We start from the raw sequence: 20111 nt of genomic DNA, 5'->3' as shown, positions 1-20111 counted from the left end.
TAGCTTTAGATGCATTACATGTAGGGAAGCTTTGTATATATAGGCCAAAGTCGCGCACTGACACTTTATTTGTGGGAATGAGTGAATGTAGGCATGTGTTTTTGTTTCAGAGTAAATGGACTTATATGTTGAATGGTCAGGACCCTGCAATTCCAGGTATGTACTATATTTGTGGACTTAATGCTTATTACCCTCTTCGAAGAGGATGGTATGGGACATGTCATTTGGGAATAGTGTTCCCAAAGATTTACCAGATAGAGGACTTGAAAAAGTTTCCAAAACTGACTGAGTTACATCATAAGAGACAGAGGAGGGAATCCTCTTCTGCGATGGTGGGAGATATATATGGTGCAGTGATTCCTTCACTGGGAGACATCCTGACTTCAATCAAGATTCAAAAGTTGTCTACTATTGTGGATAATATGCTGACAAATTTTACAGGGGCAATACTCCTGATAGATACGGAATTGGCTGTGGATAGAGCTATGACTCTTCAAAATCGTCCTGCTTTAGACATCCTTCTAGCAAAGGACGGAGGAGTCTGTAAAATGATTATTTCTAGGCATTGCTGCTCATACATTCCTAACAATAGTAAGGAGACAAGAGACTTACTTACTAACCTGACTAACTCAAGTAGTGTGGGAAAAAGGTAGGGTAAGGATTTGCTGCAGTGGGGAATTGGCTTAGTAACATTTGGAATGGGGTATTACTAAAAATCATACAGGGAATATTGATTGTAATTGCTTGCATATTAGGAATATGGGGAGTATGTAAATTGTGCCAAAAGATTGAATTGAAAGGGTCTAAAAATAAACAGAGGAGGGAAGAACGAAATAGAGAAAGAATCTATAGGGAAGATTTAAGGAGAAGACAAAATGTTGAAGAGACAGAATTGTGAATGGTAAAAGAAAAAAGTAGTTTGATGACATATTTAGTCATCAGAGGAGGGATTGTTACCACAAAATGACTTAATAAAAAATTATTAATGAGTGTTTATGTGTTCTAATAATGAATTTGGTAGAAAATGCTTAACATAAGAAAATGAAGGTGCACGTTTGAAAATGTGACATCGGAGATTGTCCAACAAGATTCACGGATGTTCTAATAAAATGACTAGCATATATGAAATATAGAAAAACATATAAAAATAATGTAGTAATGTGTCATATTGAAAGATATAACCTATGTTTTGCAATAATGGAAGACCTTAACTTAGATAATGTCTTGACCTAGTTTTGCCATGCCCTATACAATAGCTGCATTTCTTCGCGTTTAATGGAAAATGCTGTCAAGCTGAACTAACCATGAACTGCTCATTGTTTAATAAAATTTGCTTAGTTGAAACCTTTACGTGAACTGACAGACAGGAGATGATAAAACTAGAATTGTAGCAATCAAGAGTGTAAAGCGCACTGAGTGTACTTTCCGAGGGCTTGAACAATGAAGGCACTGACTGGAGTAGAAAATGCAAAATTTCCGACACCTGACGAGCCGGATGGTGAGGACATCGAAAAGCGGCCCAATCAACAACATGAGAACTGTACAATATTAAAATTCATAGATTTGGAATAAAACTATTATTGATAGAGACATAACTGGTGATTAATTGACCAATTAGAAATTGGGGGATAGTCTTGTTGAAGTAAGCCTCAGCAAGGCCTACTAGTGCAAGGGGTTCGCCCTTCTCTGAACAAAGTCCTCAGACCATATAGGAAGAGGTTGGCACAGAAACTGAAATAATAGACAAAGGTTATTAAACCTCATGAGGTGGCACTACAGTTCAAACAGCACCCTTCGGTAATGTTTGAAGTAGCACACTGAACTAAGAGAGCATGGTCCTTTTATACCCACGCAGGGGCTAAAAGAAGGTGGTACAATTATAGAAGCAAGACTTACATACATATAAGGTCATATGGAAATGCACAGTCGACAGGTAGGAGGGGCTAACAGTTTTCAAGGACTAGTTGACACATTACTGTCTGTTACTGATTACTAACAGCTGCAGATCTTACTGGGCATGTGCGAAAGTGGGAGATGCTAAATATAACTTGTCACTAGACAGATTTTCAAGAGTAGCTAACAGAAAGGTAGGAGCACATGAAAGAGAAAATGGCTGCCATGAATACAAAATGGATTCCGTGAATTGTTCACAATAGTTGCTAAATACAAGATGTCTTCTGCTAATGCTTAATCTAATCACTACTAAACTACAACAGTCTGTGTAACTTCGATATAATAACCTGACAGAGGAGAGGGAGAGACGGATGGAGAGAGATGTCAAATGCAAGACGCAAATGCTAGGTGTTGTTAAGGCGATTCAAGATTCTGTCATTGGGCTCATACTTGTGAGTCTGATGTGATGCTGACTGACTGATGACCTGAGGAAGAAGACTGACTCCGTTGCTGATCCATACCAAGGGTAGGTAGATATGATGATGTGACTGAATATAACTTTATGCCTTTCCTTTCTAGGTACCAACTGCGCTGTCAAATTTCTTAGCTAGATGTTTTTTTCCAAACTTTTTGTTCCAAATTGTTTTGCATGAAGTTCCACATGCCGACGCTAATCTGGACTAGATGAGGATTCCCTTATATGACAATCTGACTGACTTAAGAGACAATTGATTGACGGACTGTTTTGCTAAACTCTAGGAACTGGGAAAACTTATTACCTTTGATCTTTCTATTGAATCTTACTAATGCATTAGAATATGTTTTGATGCAAGTTTTGGTTAGAATATGTTTTTGGCAACTTATAAAAAACTAAATGAAATTCTTCTGAATTGATTGATTTGTGTTGAATTAATCTTATGACTAACAAATAGGGAAATAAAAATCACTAAACGTATAATAAGTTGTGGATATTCATGACTGGAGGGCCATGGGGTGTTGTGTTCTTTTGATTCATTGCTAATGATGACTAATGTTTAATTGAATTGTGTAATGATTGTTAGAGTACCAGCCATACCCTAGCTATGATACTCCATGCGAATCAAAAGGTTCATGGACCTATGCGCGTCCCCTTGTAAGTTTACTTATTAAGGACCAGGTGCACTAACAGTAGCAAAAAATGAACTAGACTGTTTGTCACTACTAGGACATGTAAAACATACATGTGCCTGTCTTACCCTTAACATACACACGCCCTGCTCATAGGGCTATCTAGGGGCTACATTAGGGGTGACTTAGGTGTAGTAAAATGGGAGTTTAGCCCTTGTTAAGTAGTTTGACTTGCCAAGTCAATGTGGCAGTAAACTGTGCACGCAGGGACTTCAGAGGCAGACCTGAGACAAGTTTGAAAGGCTACTTCTGTGGGTGGCACAATCTGTGCTGCCGGCCCACTAGCACCCTTTAATTTACAGGCTCTGGGTATACTGTATATCACATTACAGTTAAATTAAATAAGCCTAACAGGTGTAAGCCAATTGTACCAAGTTTCAGGGGGAAGAGCACATGCACTTTAACACTGATTAGCAGTGATAAAGCGCCCAATAAAAGTCAACAAAAAGAGGGTCAGAAAAATAGGAGGACAAAGGCAAAAAGTTTGGAGCTAACCCTGCAGAAAGGGCTATTTCCAACAATGGGGATTCTTGCATAACCCAAGTCTCTTATAGCTCCATTATATTATCTTCACAAAAGAAAGCCAACAGTTCATTTTACATTTATAGTTTTTATGATCCACTGAGGTTCCAAGACATTAAGGGTCTGATTACAACTTTGGAGGAGGTGTTAATCCGTCCCAAAAGTGACAGTAAAGTGACGGATATACCACCAGCCGTATTACGAGTCCATTATATCCTATGGAACTCGTAATACGTCACTTTACCGTCACTTTTGGGACGGATTAACACCTCCTCCAAAGTTGTAATCAGGCCCTAAGTGTAATATGTATAAAGTCTTAGAACTGCTGTTAACTGCACTAGCTCAGTTGCCCCTTCCATGTCATTAGGGGTCACTCATTAGAGAATTGGCCGATCAGATCCAATTTATGTTTTTTCATGGGTTTGGTTGAGCCTACATTTTCATCCTTTCCGCTTCTCCCAGTTGATTGCCATCTTTAACTCTTCTGGAGACCATTTCCCATCTGAGCTTCTTGTGCATCATGCGTTTCAACTCTACGCTTCTGGGATCTCAAATGCTTTGGTACCTAAATAAGAATGGTTTTCCATTTTAAGAACGCATGGATAGCGCTCCCTTTGTGCTTTAGAGACAACTCCCAGTTATCAAAAATAGCTTGGTTGTCAATAAAGACAGCAGCTATATCAATGCTGCCATGGTTTTCCTGAAAACGTATACGAGCTTTGAATGCAACTGAGGTGATATCCTTACAGCCTAAGTGTTTTTATATATTCCCCAGTTTAGTACATTGAAAGTCCCTTTCAAGAAGTAATCAGAATACAACGGGATCGTTGTTTCTAGCTCGTGGGTGTGGGATACCTTCTCTTCCTTTGTGTCTGTATTTGAACTGTACTATACCTTAGAATCAGTGGTTTTTATGTTTCCAATATTTCTACAAAGTTGCAAAGACGTCACCATTTTAGTGGGAGCCGAAAACACACACTGTCATGTGCTCCCGTGTTATGTTCAGTAGCAGTGGCTGTGATTGAATGACACTCCTGACTAGGTCAAGGCTCAACGTCTGTTACAATTGTGCAATTTTACATAATTTTGGGAACTTTGTGTTATTTTAAAATGCTGAAACCACAGTAAAATTGTAGTGCAGGAACACACAACAACACAAATGACCAGAACACAAAGAGCTGTTGTTTGCGGCATCTGTATTTTTTTTTTCACACAAAGTGAGTTTTTCATTTTGTGTGCTTCGCGTAATTCACATTTTTTTTTTATCTCATGGAATTACACACAAGCAAATTGTATGAATTTGACGTGTCCCTACTTCAAACTCCTTCCTGAGGACAATGTGGCAGGTTTAGGTGCTCGAAGGAGCTGTGTCCTTTTCACCGGCCAAAAATTACTCTTGCGCCTTTTCTGCCTGATTTTCTAATAAAAATGCGCCTCTGGGTTGAGGGTAATTCAATAGACAGAACTAAACTGTGTGGAGCACACCATTGCGTCTAGAATATGATTTCCTAGTTCTTCTGCAACACATAATCGCTACCTCAGTGCTTGCTTCTTTCTTGGGTTCTTTTACTAGACTAAGGGAGGTTTCAGGTGGGAATTTGATTTTATAACACCAGGACCTATTCTACTGAAGCCTAATGGTGATTCCTATTTAATATGCATTATTGCTGTGTTCAGGTGCTCATCTGAATCACTGTCATTTTGTGATGATAATCGCTGTTTAATCAGCTTCATTGCTATTTTTGCCTGATCATCTGAGTTGCTGCCTTTTCAACTATTGTTAACTTCAATTGCCAAGGATGATTTATTGCCAGACCACAAAATGTGGTTGGTATTCAGAACTTTCTCAGTGAGCTTATTTCAATCCTTTTCTATTATTTTTTGACAGGCCACTTGCAGTGTAAGCCACAAGAAGCTGGGCGCCGTTGTTCATAGACACCAATGCGGCAGATGAACCCATTATTTACCAGTACATTTCATTACCCCGATTTAGGTTGTCCTTGTCCCAGTCACGGCATAATGTTGACTGGGACGTGGAGGACAAGTGAGGGGTTAACCTGTGGTGGTTGGTAATTTTAGCAGGCAGGGGGCCACAAACACACACATACAGACTCACTCACACCAATGCACTCACACACACATTTTCAGAACACTCATTCAGATATACATACTTAAATGCACTCAGGCACCAAACATCAAAAATACAATACTTACCTTCAATGCAGCTCTCAGGGTGGGAAGCCTCAGAGATCCCAGGCGAGTTGGGACTGCAACCTTCTTTTATTGACTGACTTAAGGTCAGCCAGTGAGTGAAGGCAACAGTCCCTCGCTTGTCACAGAGGGGGATCTGGTTAGTGAGACTGCAGAACCCACCCCACTCTGTGATGAGGTGTAACTGATTGACACTCAGTCCTGGGCACTTCAAAGGCTTAAAACTGGAGTCCCCAGGTCCGAGGCAATCAGTGATGCTCCCCTGATTAAGAGGGGGGGGGGGGGGCCTCAAGGCACATTTGCCAGGCTGAGGAAGTCGCTCCGACAGGGCTGTGAAATCCTCAGCCTGGCAAATTTCAGCTCAGGCAACCAGTCGCCTGCGCATTTAGTGCATGTCTAGCTCCTGGCTGCCTGACCTGAACAAGAAGAGTGCCAGCCAGGCTGACCTTTCTTCAGCTTGACAGGCACTCTCCTTGATGGGAAAATGTGGGGGATGTGGCCCCTCAGCCCCAAAGGATGCTCATTTGTAGTGCGCATGAGAGCGGGCTTTTTCTGATACTTTTGCCATGTTTTATACACTAATGATGAGTAAGCAGACTGTCAACTGTGGAGCAATGTCGTTGCTGTATTACCTCCTGGTTTGTCAAATTGTTTATGGGAACGTGGGACTCCATACAGATTATAACACCATTAGCAATCTGACTTTACCACTGTCACTACATGCTCCACGATTAAAGTTGTCCTCAAATCTATTGAAATCAACACAGTTTTGGATAAGGGTGCAACCTATCAAATCATCTGCAATATGTCCCTTATTCTAATTATGTTGCATAAAATAGTCAAAGATAATGCAACTTTTTTCTAAATAAAGGTCTTTTTTTTTTTAAAGTACACTAGGCTAGTCTTTTGTTCCATTCTTGTAATACTTTATTAAAAAAATATATATTTATGATTTGATTTGATACTTGAGCAATGAAGTGTGCTACGCGGACAGGCACGACATGTGTGAATACTAAGGCTCACAAACAAATCCTATTACCCAATAAATGTGTTGTCAATGTTTGGCACAACACCGTCAGGATGGCCTGCTCACTGGCCCCCGGGCAGCTGGCATGACAGTCTTGCACTTTGCGTAACTTGCACATCGCACCACTCCTGGGGTTCAGTGCCTTATAAGTACAGACTGTCCATCTGGAGAATGACTATGTCATATTGGCACCAGACTCTTCTCTGATCTTCACCAAGCTGCTTTCAAGCTTCCTGCAAACATAGACTTATTATGTCAGGTATGTACATACGGCTCGGTGCAAGAGAAAATATTAACATAAAAAGTGCTGTCAGAAAAACAATGCCTTATATTGCCAACCAGTATTTTGATATGTGCAGAGATGGTCTGAAAACAGGCTTCAGGTCTAGTGAGCGTCTGCTCCCACTCTGCAGCCATTACGACAGAAGCAGTATCTTGCCAATACTGCTTTCCTTGCGATACCAACAATGTTGATCCTCTGCGTGTATATTTTTTCTCTTCCCTGAAGTATTTGTTCCTCAATAAAAGGAACAAAGGGCAAAACTAATTCTGCATATGTTTACTGTTGTGTGATTGTGGAAGTCTAAAAATAAATCAAGTTATATAGAGATATTTTAAAAATAAGTATGTAGAGCAAATCATATTTTTAAATACATTTTTTCAACATAAAAGTTATTTTTCATTTTTTTTCTACTTTTTGCAAGGATCACATAAGTGTTATTCTCTGCCAATAATGACTTGTAAGAAATTAATTTGCTGAAGGCCATGTGTAGTGTGTAACTTATTCCAATTTTGGACTAGATACATTTGAGTCTGTTTGGCTGTACTACCACTGGAGCAGATGTGGGTGATATCTTGGTGAATAGCAATTGGCTTACTCTTTTGTAGATACGTCTTTGTATTTGCATGTGCCTCCCTATTCCCCTCCTTTACTTTTTCCTTTACTCCTCTCATTTTTAGTAGATACTTCCCATTTACCATGCACTTCCCTGGCCCCTCACACATTTACACTAAAATCATTATCTTTGCGTGTGGATTTTACTGAACTTGTGCCGGGGAACTCATCACATAAAGGACAGGAGAGGAGTAAGTGGGTAGCTGTGTCTGTACATTAATGATAAGCATTTGGAAGTATGTGAGGCAGTACTAGACGATTACAACTTTATGAACTCAAAATGCTTTGGAGAATAGGTCGCAATGTCTCTTCAGCAAAGGTCCAATTTACTCAGACCCAGCAATCCCCAAATGTAAGGCACAAGAGACACTCTCTTACAGAATACATGAGGCGGTCTCTTGTCCTGGCAGGCACTGCCACCAAAACATCACTTGTCAGCACCATCCATGCGTCTGTTTGACCTGCATTCAAGCCAATCCAAAATGTTAAAGATTCATGTGAATTGTTACAGTGTTTTTTGCGGCCTAAGCAGAACTCGCTGTCAGTAGTATATGGCCAAATTAATGGAAACAGATCCTGATCCTGCACCTATTACTCTTTGACCCTAGCACACAAACTAATGAACAATTCTGCAAATTGTAACTGACAAAATGCATATTGTGAAAATACAATCAGACTCAGCATAACATTGCATTGAAACTTTGGAATGTTGGGAGCGCCACTGACGACATTAAAGCGTCAGAGAGACAGTAGCTAGTTTATACTTTCTGCACCCACATTTCACTGATTGTTTTTCTTTTTCTCCCCTATTTAGATCATGCAACCCTCTGTTACTGGAATGTGCTGATAGAATTATAGCCCTTCTGTATCGTTCAAAGCCCTTTCCATGTAGCCTCTTGCCTGCAGCCCATCAAGTGATTAAAACTAGCATCAAGAGCTGCAAAGTAAAGGTCTTATTACATCACGTCCGTCACATATTGTTGCATAAACCAGTCACAGTATCGCCCTCGGTGAGCTCCTTTTTACTATATATTTTGCCTCTGCAGTATTCTCCTAATCGGAGCACTGTGTGATATTCATGTATCTGAGGCATTTCTATATTTAATAAGCCAATATGCTATGCTTGGGAAGTTACTCCTAAGCTACCCTGTCTTCTGCCAGCAGAAGGTATTGTGAAAAGGCCCAAGGTCTTAGGTCCTCGTTCTATTGAGATGGTAAAATCATACAGCAACAGTGCATGGGGCATTACGGTACCTTGGGGATCACTCGTCATGGGCTGTAGTATTACAACATTATTAGGAACTTCAAGGGCCACAAGAGTTGATAATGCATGTTTTCCCCTATTCCAAAATGCAAACTTTGGCGTAATACTTTTTTCCTTTAAGCAATTTTTGCCTGGTGAAATTTATGTGGGGACTGTGCAGTTGTAATTCAAAAATGTGTGCAAAAATTGTGCTTACCAGCCTGGGCGCAATGGAGGTCCTAATGGAGAGGCCTTGAACGTGGACAAGGAGTACCTATGTTTATCGTCAACGTAAAAAGATGCAGGTTGTATTTTGGGATGTGCAAAGCTACAAAGTTTGGTTTTTGCAACCTTTGCCATGGCTTGTGGAAGGCCTTGCAATTCTGTGAAGTTTACAAATTATTTTGCTTTACCATTAACATGTGAAAATTGAGAATGTCATCGCAATTAGTGGCACAAAAATGCCTATTGAATTCTAACAGAAAGGTTCTGGGTAAGATAACCTTTGCAGAACACGGCGCGCTGAAAATGGTGGGGGTAGACACCAGCCTGTAAATAAAAAATAAAAAAAAACACAGGGTAATCACTGTGGGGCAAAGATCCGTGCCTAGAATCCTTCAGTGTTTGCCCCGCTGTGTAATATAACTGATCTATATTGCTGCAGCTACTGAAATTCCATCTTCACCGGTAATGGAAACCGGACTGTAACGGTTCCTTTTTCGAACTTATCTTCTGTGCAGTGATTTCATACTTATTCAAAAAGCAAAACTGCATAGAAAAATCCTGCATTCATTTTCCATCTTAGACAGGTTCGATCAGAGGGACAATTTACTCGCAATTGCGGTGAAAAAACTTGGGCAACTTCTCCAAAAATGCTTTCTCACCCATATTATTATTTGCCTTTCTTAGTTCAATAATGTGCCATCGCCCCGCCTTCTCTGGTGCTGTTTGAAGCCTCGCCCTTGAAGTAAATGCCGCTCGATTTTCCAAGGGTTCAGAGACTCGAACATGCTGCAATGCAAGCTCAGGCCATGAATCTGACTGAACTCCAGTCAAGTGTTGCTTCTTTGATACGGAGGTGAACCACCTGGGGACGAGCAGACAGAGCTCAGGGAAAAACACACGAAGTCGCCCGAGGAATGCTTTCAAGCCTGCTCGCGCCGCTGACAGATCACTTCCGGGCAGTCAGCAGCTTGAGGCGGCAGGGACGAAGGTTCCCTCGGTACTCACACAACAGCGCTAATCTGTGGATACTGCACCTCGCTGCAGAGCTAAACCGCTTTTATTCGGATGCTTGCAGTTGTACTGTAGTCCTGTTAAAGCGGCCTCCAAACCGGCCTTAATTTGTGCGGCGGTGGGCACAGCATCAATATTTGGGGACCAGGACAACATTTTGTAGTTTCTGACTTGGACACAGAGCAAGAGTGAGAATGGCTGGCAAAGGAGGAAGAAGGTAGTAAAAAGTGAGAACACAAGAATGACTAGCACTGGCACACTCGATAGATAGGTTTGGCACTGCAAACTGACGTCATGGCGATTTTTTTCGTGCAAGGAAATGTCTCAGCAAAATTAAACAAAATGCCATTGCCTAAACGTGGCGCAAAATAATTCGATTTCTTTCTAATTAATCATTGCATATGGATTTTAATAGAACATAATCGGTGATTTGTGGCAGGCTTTTGTGTTTAGAATGGTTATAGAAACCCTTTTTACCTTTCCAGCGCATCACTTGAAAATATGATCCTTATTGGCACAAACAAAGGGCGTTGAGTTAGTATAGCTTGTAGGCAAAGTTTACACATACCAGCATGGGTGGCCCCTCCTCGTGGGTGGGGGAGTGTCGCCCCGCCCAAAAAAATGCCCCGTCCTGAAACGAGTGTCAGGACGGGGCATGGCAAATGCTGCTGAGTGGCAGTGGGTATAATGGTAATGAACTTTGTTTATTACTATTTTATTTTTCAGTCCTCTCCTCCCCTGAACCATGTGTCAGGACGAGGGGTGGCAATTGCTGCAGAGTGGCAGCAAGGAGTTGTGCACTTATTTAAAGTGCGCATGTCCCTTTGGCCGGCCGTCTTGTGACAGCCAACCTGACATGCGCACTTTGAACATCCCTAACCCAGCTGTCTTAAGACAACTGGGTTAGAGAAGGCACAGGCCTCCAGAGCCAGCTCCCACCAATCCTGACGCTGGCTTCATGGTGCTTACCAGAATGAAACCAGTGTCACGATTGGCTTGTGCAGTTTCATGGGTCCCATGACTGTCTCGCATCGGAGCTGGGAGAGATGACGCGCCACGAGGAGAGAAGATCGTCGACAGGTAGGTGCCTTTTTATTTTATTTTTATTGTATCCCCCCTACCAACTCCCATTGTAAATTCGAGCTGGCAGCCACTGCATACAAGGGTGGCTAAGAAATATTAAAAAAGGATTAAGATTGGAGAGAAAGAATGTTAACAAAGTAAAGTATTGGTCTGTCAGACTTGGCACTGAAGTGCACTTCTTTTTAAGAAAATATGCACGTGTTTAGGCAAAATGCCATCACTCAAAGTGCAAGAGACCTAATGACGAATTGAAGTCAAGAGCAGTTAGAAACCTTGGGTAACCATGGAATCAGACCTCTCCTTAATACCGCCTGTTGACGATGTCATAAAGAGGTCCTCCTACACAATGAAAACACTATGTCACATCGTACCATACCTTGTGATCCAACATCAGCTGCCCGCCATCCTCACACTCATAATTCCAAGCCTGACTATTCCGACACATTTATCATACACAAAATACAACTCACCTAAAATGCTGCCAAGAAGCCTCATCTCCTCCTTCACCCGAGAACGCATGACTCCAGTCCAGCAATCGCTCCATAGGCTTGCTGTAGCTAAAACAGCAATGTTCAAGGAACTCTACACTGTTCATAGAGCCTCCCAAGCAAAAGGACCACTGCACCTACAAGATAAGTTCAAACAATACAAACAAAACAGAACACAGCACTCCAGACCTGCACCACTTATCATCATACTACCTTACCATAAGAAATCTGTAGGGGGCCTGCTTTCGCGTACAAGCTGCTATGCTGTGGAACTCTCTACCAGCCAGTATTAGAAGCACCCAGGAGCATATACACCTCCAAAGACAGCTGAAAACAGTGCTATTTCCTAGATAACTGCACCATTCCCACATCACTTCAACACAGCCCATAAAGACAGTTGCAACCTCAGGCACAATACTGAATTTACAACCCACAGATTGGAAATAACCCAACCTGCAAACCTTTTTTGATAATCAGGTAAGCTAAGAATGGTGAACTATGGTTTGCTGTTGCATTATATAATTATGTACCTGCATTTTATTACATTTATGGCCCACAATAATATTAAGCCCATAACATGAAGCAGTCAGCAGGAAATTGTAACTTACACCTCTTTCAGTCACAGAAGACATTTCTGCTACGAGGGTTGTCCATCACCAGTACTGTACAGCCAAAAAACCAGACCACCAAATGAACAGGCATGAAATAACTGAAGAAATCTATCAAACACTGCTGGACAGTTCAGAGGACTTTAAATAGTCCACCATTGCAGGTCTCAACTATACATAATCTCTGACCACTTCTTTACATCTCACAATGACACTCGGACATAAGATGATAATAACTGTGCATTCTAACAAGTCTGTCCACTTCTCTCTACATCCAACCATGCCAGTTCAGGAACAAAACTATACACAAAATCTCAGACAGGTCAGCCCACTGATGTAACTACCTAAACAGACTAATCACAAGAAATACCATAAAGGGACCTGCAGAGCTGTTCAAAGCTCCCGGCATTCTCAAAACCATAAAACTGCATGTCTGTATCTCACACTCCATCATCCACTGCATTGCTCTGTGTTGCATACCATAACACTATACCACGCCTTGGTGGTCATCGTGCACGACATGGAATCATTTCCACAAAGGATTAAAACAAAGACAGCATACTTTTAACCACACACCCTACATGGTGTAGCTTGCTACCCATTAAAACAGTCCAGAATGTTCCTTTTCATTCTGGTGCTTGTGTTCCTGATTCAATAAAAAGTTAACATTGGACTACAATATCAGAATGAAGTGAAAAGACCCGGACTACAAGAGCATCTCACAAGCAATCCTAGGAAAACTGAGAGGTCTGCTGGTGCTGTCAGTGCTATCCAAGATCATCTTGCACTGCTGTGACGGTTATGACCCTCACAATGTGCTGCCTGTTACATGTAGGCAGGTGAGGAAATGGGAGGTGTGGTGTACAAGCTCTTTGATCCCTTTTGAATAGGTTGTGGGGAGGTGAGCAGCTCTGTTAGAGGCCACACAATAGCTGATTCATGCGCTCGTAGGCACTCTGTGACCCCTGGATGAAGGAACTATGGGCCAGATGTAGCAAGGGTATTTATCCATTCTGTGTCTATGGGAAAATGTGTTCATACATATGTATAGTATAGTACAAACTTTATTCGACTTTCAACAAGTCATAAAAGTATCAAATATTATACATTTCAGTATATAATAAATAAAATTAAATAAGTTTAAATATTAAAAGGATAAAGAACAGAGTATCTGATATATCATTAAAATTTCCCAATTGCAAATATTTAAATAAACTAAATAAAATTACATCACTACCCCCATAGACTTTCTTGTATTTAATACAGAGCATAAAAAATTAGCCAGGGTTCCACACATCTCAATAGAGGATAAAACCTGGAGGCTAGCATACGCGATACAACACTGGGGCAAATTGATTAACCTTAGAAGAGGCACTACTAGGCGCTTTCTCTTCTTTGCGTAAAATTTACAGAATAAGACCATATGGATTGTGGTTTGAGGTGCCTTTGCATCACAGGGGCATGCCTTTAGCGTGGTACTCCAGTCGTTCATAGTTGGGAAGGTTACTAAACGATGAAATGTGTCTAGCCTTAATTTGGTAAGAACAAAACGGTGGCGGAGGTTTACCACATTCGCCAAATAGGGCTGCATGCCCTCCGCCGACAGAATTATTTGGTTATGGATGACGGTGGGCTTTTTTGATTCAACCTCCCATAGTAAATCTTCTAGATACTTTAATGCCAGAACACTCAGGTCCTTCCTAGAAATTTTTCCCAGCGAGGCTGGGTTTGTATAATAGTCTTTATTACCCATGTTTTCAAAAAAGGTCATAATATATCTTAACCAGGGCACCCTCGCTGAGTATGTTGACTCCATGCAGTCAGTCAGAATGGCCTTGTTTAATCCAGTATATTCCGAGGTCCAAACTTTGTGCCATAACAATAATGGCTGGATCTTTATCTGATCTGCAATAAAGGGGACCCCCAGTTCCGAGTGGATGATGTATGATGATGTACCATTTGGTACCATTAGCAGATATCTTAAGAAATCATTTTCCACCGTCTGTACCGGGTTACAGTTGGTATATCCCCAAATTCCTGACCCATACATAACAGCCGGAGTGCACTTGGCTTTGTAAATTTTTATCATGTTCGGCGGGGTAATCCCCCGAGCCTTTAGGAAAAAAGCCTTAATGCTGCCGTTGTTTTAAGAAGCTGAACTCTTTTCATTTTCCTGCAGTTGGCCCAAGAACCCTGTTTATCGAACATTATGCCCAGATAAGAAAAGGTTCGCGCAGTTTCAACCCTCCCTTCCGCGGTAGTAGTATTGTAAATCTTGCCGCGCTTCCCACCACAGTTCATAATAAACATTTTGGAGCAATTGAGGGCGAGTCCCAATTGTGACATAAATGTAATGCAATTGGTTAAAAGTTTTTGAAGAGCTAATGGGGTCCTGGCCATTAATACTGCATCGTCTGCATAGAGTAGTACCGGGACGGCACGATTACCTATTTGGGGTAGGTCTTTGCAATTACTAGCCAGTTCATTCTCTAAGTTGTTTATATACATTGAGAACAAAAACTGGGCAAGAACACAACCTTGGCGCACTCCTCTATGTAGGCCAAAAGGGCGAGTACATTCCCCTTTGAGCCCATACCTCACTCTTGCTCTGCACCCTGTGTACATTTCTCGTATGAATTGAATTATGACTGGTTCTACCCCCATACTGCTTAAAATATCCCATAACTTATCATGTAGTACGCAGGCAAATGCTGATGATAGGTCAATGAAGGCCAGATGCAAATTACCTGCTCTAATCTTTTTATACTTTCCAATGATAATACTTAAATTCAGGCTTTGCTCCACTGTCCCAATTCCTTTCCAGAATCCATACTGAACAGAAGATAAAGCGTTCTTTTCTTCCGCCCATATTTGCAGTCTGTTCAGGATAATTCTCCCTGCTAGTTTAGCTGTTGTATCCAGTAAGGAGATTGGCCTGTAACAGGCTGGGTTAAGGCGATCACCTTTTTTATGTATTGGAATAATATTGGAGTCTCGCCAAGATGGTAAGGGACCGCGTATGCAGATGGCCCTCAGTGTCTGCGTCAGTACAGGCCCCCATAGCTGGATATTAGCCTTGAATAAATCGATCAGAACGCCATCGGGGCCCGGCGCATTCCCTGGTTTACTTAGAATTATAGCTTCCTCTACCTCCTGATCGGACGCGGACCTTCCTGGAGGCCTTGATCATGTATGGGAACTGTGGGCTTTATGTCGCTTGTCAGCGAATATATTTTAGAGAAGTGTGCAATCCAGTCCGCTTCAGAAATCGCAATTTCCATCCTGGGGGTATGTCTATCCCCTAACACAGGAGAATTTATTGTTTTCCAGAAGAGGATATTATCTTTCGTACAACTTGCTGTATGTAGAGTTTCCCACAAGGTTCTTTTCAAGTTCACTTTCCTTTCCTTCATTGCTGTCTTGTATTCCTGTCTAAACTTGCGTATATCAATTGAAGATCTTTTTTGGGCCCTTAAAGCCTTTTTCAATCTCTTATGTGCTTGTGTACAGTTATGGTCGAACCATCCACTAACCCTTTATTGCCCCATCTTGCCACTTCTAATAGTAAGGGCTTCTTTTATGGCTTGCGTGATCAATGTAAAAGCACTTAAGCATCACCCTGGATCTAGGTTCTCACTTAGACAGTCTGCAAACGCATGATTGCAGTCACATATTAACTGTTTCAATAGAGACTTGGGGTCTGTCTGAGACCATTTCAGGGTGTATCCATTGCGCGGCACTAATTCAATATCGTCTACCAGCGTAGTCCTGTCGTCCCTGGCTGCTATAAGAGGAGTTAGTGAGAGGTTCAGGCTCTGGGGATAGTGGTCACTAATTGCGATGTCAGGCAAGGTATAATTCATGAGGTAATGCGCAAAGTGGGTTGACATTAAGACATAATCAATCACAGTATTCGCACCCCTTCCACTGTAAATTGGTTTAAACTGTGTTTCATCCGAATATAATTTGTTTACAAAGGACAGATTATGGGTTTGAGCCAATAAATTCATTTAGTCTCCTTGAGTGTTATGTGAGAAATGAAGTCTTAAGCCAACACCTTCAGGATCCCAGCCACATACTTTATCAGAGATTTCTTTACAAGGGTGGACATTAAAATCACCGCCCCAGATCATGAAGGTCTCACGGTTGTTATTTGCACATATTTTTTTAGGTCGTTTCCCATTTCCATTAGAATATTAGAAAATTCTCCTGGAGCTGCATTGTTATAAAAATTAATAATGACTAGATGAGTCTTATGATCCAAGTTACTCTCTATCATTTGATAGTACGAGCTCGTGATTTGCATCTCTAGGTTCTGTAGGCGTAACTTGTTAGAAATATATGTACACAATCCCCCTTTTGGTCTACCATACCTGGACTGGGCGGCTGGTGTGTGAAATGTCTTATAGCCGTTAATGTGGACAGGACTTAAAAGCCACGTCTCTTGGAGACAGATACATGAATAGTCTTCTATAAAGTTCGCCCAGGTCTCATTACCTATCTTATTGGTTAGACCTGCAATGTTCCAAAACAATAAGGCTATTTCCGCTTTCTGATTAGGATTACAGTACTGGTCCTTTGGGAAATGGAGGGATGTATCACCGCCGATTGGGTGAATTATATTTCTAGGGGCGTTACTCTGGTTTAAGTAAGGTTGTGTCTTATTTCTTGTAGGATCCATTATGTGGGATGTGTCTTCCATGATTAAGTCCGGCCCTGGTGTATATACTACCTGGACTAATCCATCGGAGGAAACTATCTGATTCTTGTCGAGTCAATCGATATCTTCTAAAGTTGTAAGTGGATTGGAATCTATTACACCGTGTGAAAGGGTCTGGTCTGGTTAAGGATGCTCTTACTGCTTGTGTTCATACATATGGCCCTATGACACTTGCGGAGCACAGAGGCGATGGTTCCGTTCAGATACATCATTTTTCATTTATGCACAATAGGTTTGCAACAGGCATTTTTGAATTTGTTTATTTGCTGTTGTATTCTAAATATTGCCATTATATTTCTGAATTTGTTTACTTTACTGAAGTGACAGTGCAATTTCCTAGTGGGAGCTGCAGAAAGTAAACAGAACTCGCCAGAATCCTCTTTACATTCGGTACGTGGCACTGCTTTTGTAGGGTGACCAGACATCCTGGATTTCCCCAGACAGTCCCGGGTTTTAGAGGACTGTCCCGGTGTCCCAACGCTTCTCTGAATTGTAACTACATGTCCCGGTTTTTGAGACTAAGGTCAGATCATTAAATAAATTTCCCGTTTTTTGGGACATAGGTCAGATCATCTAGGGAAGCATAAGTTAAAGGTATGATCTCCTTCAACAGATGCCTACAAAGTATGAAATAATTAAAGCAATGTCCGGCAAGACAGTCCTGTCTGCTCTCAGCAGAGAGACGGAGTGGGGAGCAGAGAGAGGTGGGTGGGGGCGGGTTGGGGGTGCAGGTTGGGAAGTTAAGCCATAGCTAATTTTATATATGTAGTCTTGTAAATATGTTTGTTTGTATATATATACATGGAGTGCAGAATTATTAGGCAAGTTGTATTTTTGAGGATTAATTTTATTATTGAACAACAACCATGTTATCAATGAACCCAAAAAACTCATTAATATCAAAGCTGAATATTTTTGGAAGTAGTTTTTAGTTTGTTTTTAGTTTTAGCTATGTTAAGGGGATATCTGTGTGTGCAGGTGACTATTACTGTGCATAATTATTAGGCAACTTAACAAAAAACAAATATATACCCATTTCAATTATTTATTATTACCAGTGAAACCAATATAACATCTCAACATTCACAAATATACATTTCTGACATTCAAAAACAAAACAAAAACAAATCAGTGACCAATATAGCCACCTTTCTTTGCAAGGACACTCAAAAGCCTGCCATCCATGGATTCTGTCAGTGTTTTGATCTGTTCACCATCAACATTGCGTGCAGCAGCAACCACAGCCTCCCAGACACTGTTCAGAGAGGTGTACTGTTTTCCCTCCTTGTAAATCTCACATTTGATGATGGACCACAGGTTCTCAATGGGGTTCAGATCAGGTGAACAAGGAGGCCATGTCATTAGATTTCCTTCTTTTATACCCTTTCTTGCCAGCCACGCTGTGGAGTACTTGGATGCGTGTGATGGAGCATTGTCCTGCATGAAAATCATGTTTTTCTTGAAGGATGCAGACTTCTTCCTGTACCACTGCTTGAAGAAGGTGTCTTCCAGGAACTGGCAGTAGGACTGGGAGTTGAGCTTGACTCCATCCTCAACCCGAAAAGGCCCCACAAGCTCATCTTTGATGATACCAGCCCAAACCAGTACTCCACCTCCACCTTGCTGGCGTCTGAGTCGGACTGGAGCTCTCTGCCCTTTACCAATCCAGCCACGGGCCCATCCATCTGGCCCATCAAGAATCACTCTCATTTCATCAGTCCATAAAACCTTAGAAAAATCAGTCTTGAGATATTTCTTGGCCCAGTCTTGACGTTTCAGCTTGTGTGTCTTGTTCAGTGGTGGTCGTCTTTCAGCCTTTCTTACCTTGGCCATGTCTCTGAGTATTGCACACCTTGTGCTTTTGGGCACTCCAGTGATGTTGCAGCTCTGAAATATGGCCAAACTGGTGGCAAGTGGCATCGTGGCAGCTGCACGCTTTACTTTTCTCAGTTCATGGGCAGTTATTTTGCGCCTTGGTTTTTCCACATGCTTCTTGCGACCCTGTTGACTATTTTGAATGAAACGCTTGATTGTTCGATGATCACGCTTCAGAAGCTTTGCAATTTTAAGAGTGCTGCATCCCTCTGCAAGATATCTCACTATTTTTGACTTTTCTGAGCCTGTCAAGTCCTTCTTTTGACCCATTTTGCCAAAGGAAAGGAAGTTGCCTAATAATTATGCACACCTGATATAGGGTGTTGATGTCATTAGACCACACCCCTTCTCATTATAGAGATGCACATCACCTAATATGCTTAATTGGTAGTAGGCTTTCGAGCCTATACAGCTTGGAGTAAGACAACATGCATAAAGAGGATGATGTGGTCAAAATACTCATTTGCCTAATAATTCTGCACTCCCTGTATATATATATATATATATATATATATATATATATATATATATATATATATATACTGTATATATATATATATATACATATATATAACACACATGTATAGGCACACATTCACAAAGCTACGCAAAAAACGGGACTGGCCATGTTTAAAAGTGAGAGTAAAGACTTTAGTACTTCTTTTATATCTGACCTGTCGCCGTTTTGGCTCCTCAAAATCTGGTCACCCTATGCTTTTGCAACCTTTGAGGCAATGCCATGGTTTGCAAAGGGCTGCCCTGGAATCGCATCTTTGACTCTTGGCCACCCCCTAAATGATGTCCTTGAATCAGCGGAATTGTGTGTGTGGATTGGCAGCCTTCTTAAAATATGTAACACATACTTAAATATGTGTGCTACAAGATACACAAATAAACACCACTGTCTAAAGCTCCAGAGTCCTGATCTGAGAATTAGAGGAATGTGATTTTGGCAGGAGAGCGAACTCACTGAAGGAGGTAATACCAGTAATGTCTTTGAGGAGTTCAAAGGAGCAATGCACTGCCATTTCATTCTAGAGGGCAGGCCTTATGAAAAAGCTTCCATCCATCCCATATATCTGTTTTATAGCACCAGCACCACAGACATCTTCAGTGGCCGTTTTGTAAATATTAACTTGTTGA

Source organism: Pleurodeles waltl, chromosome 7, assembly GCF_031143425.1.
Source record: "Pleurodeles waltl isolate 20211129_DDA chromosome 7, aPleWal1.hap1.20221129, whole genome shotgun sequence".
NCBI lineage: Eukaryota > Metazoa > Chordata > Amphibia > Caudata > Salamandridae > Pleurodeles > Pleurodeles waltl.
The sequence above is the reverse complement of the archived record's forward strand: the minus strand, read 5'-3'. Positions refer to the sequence as shown.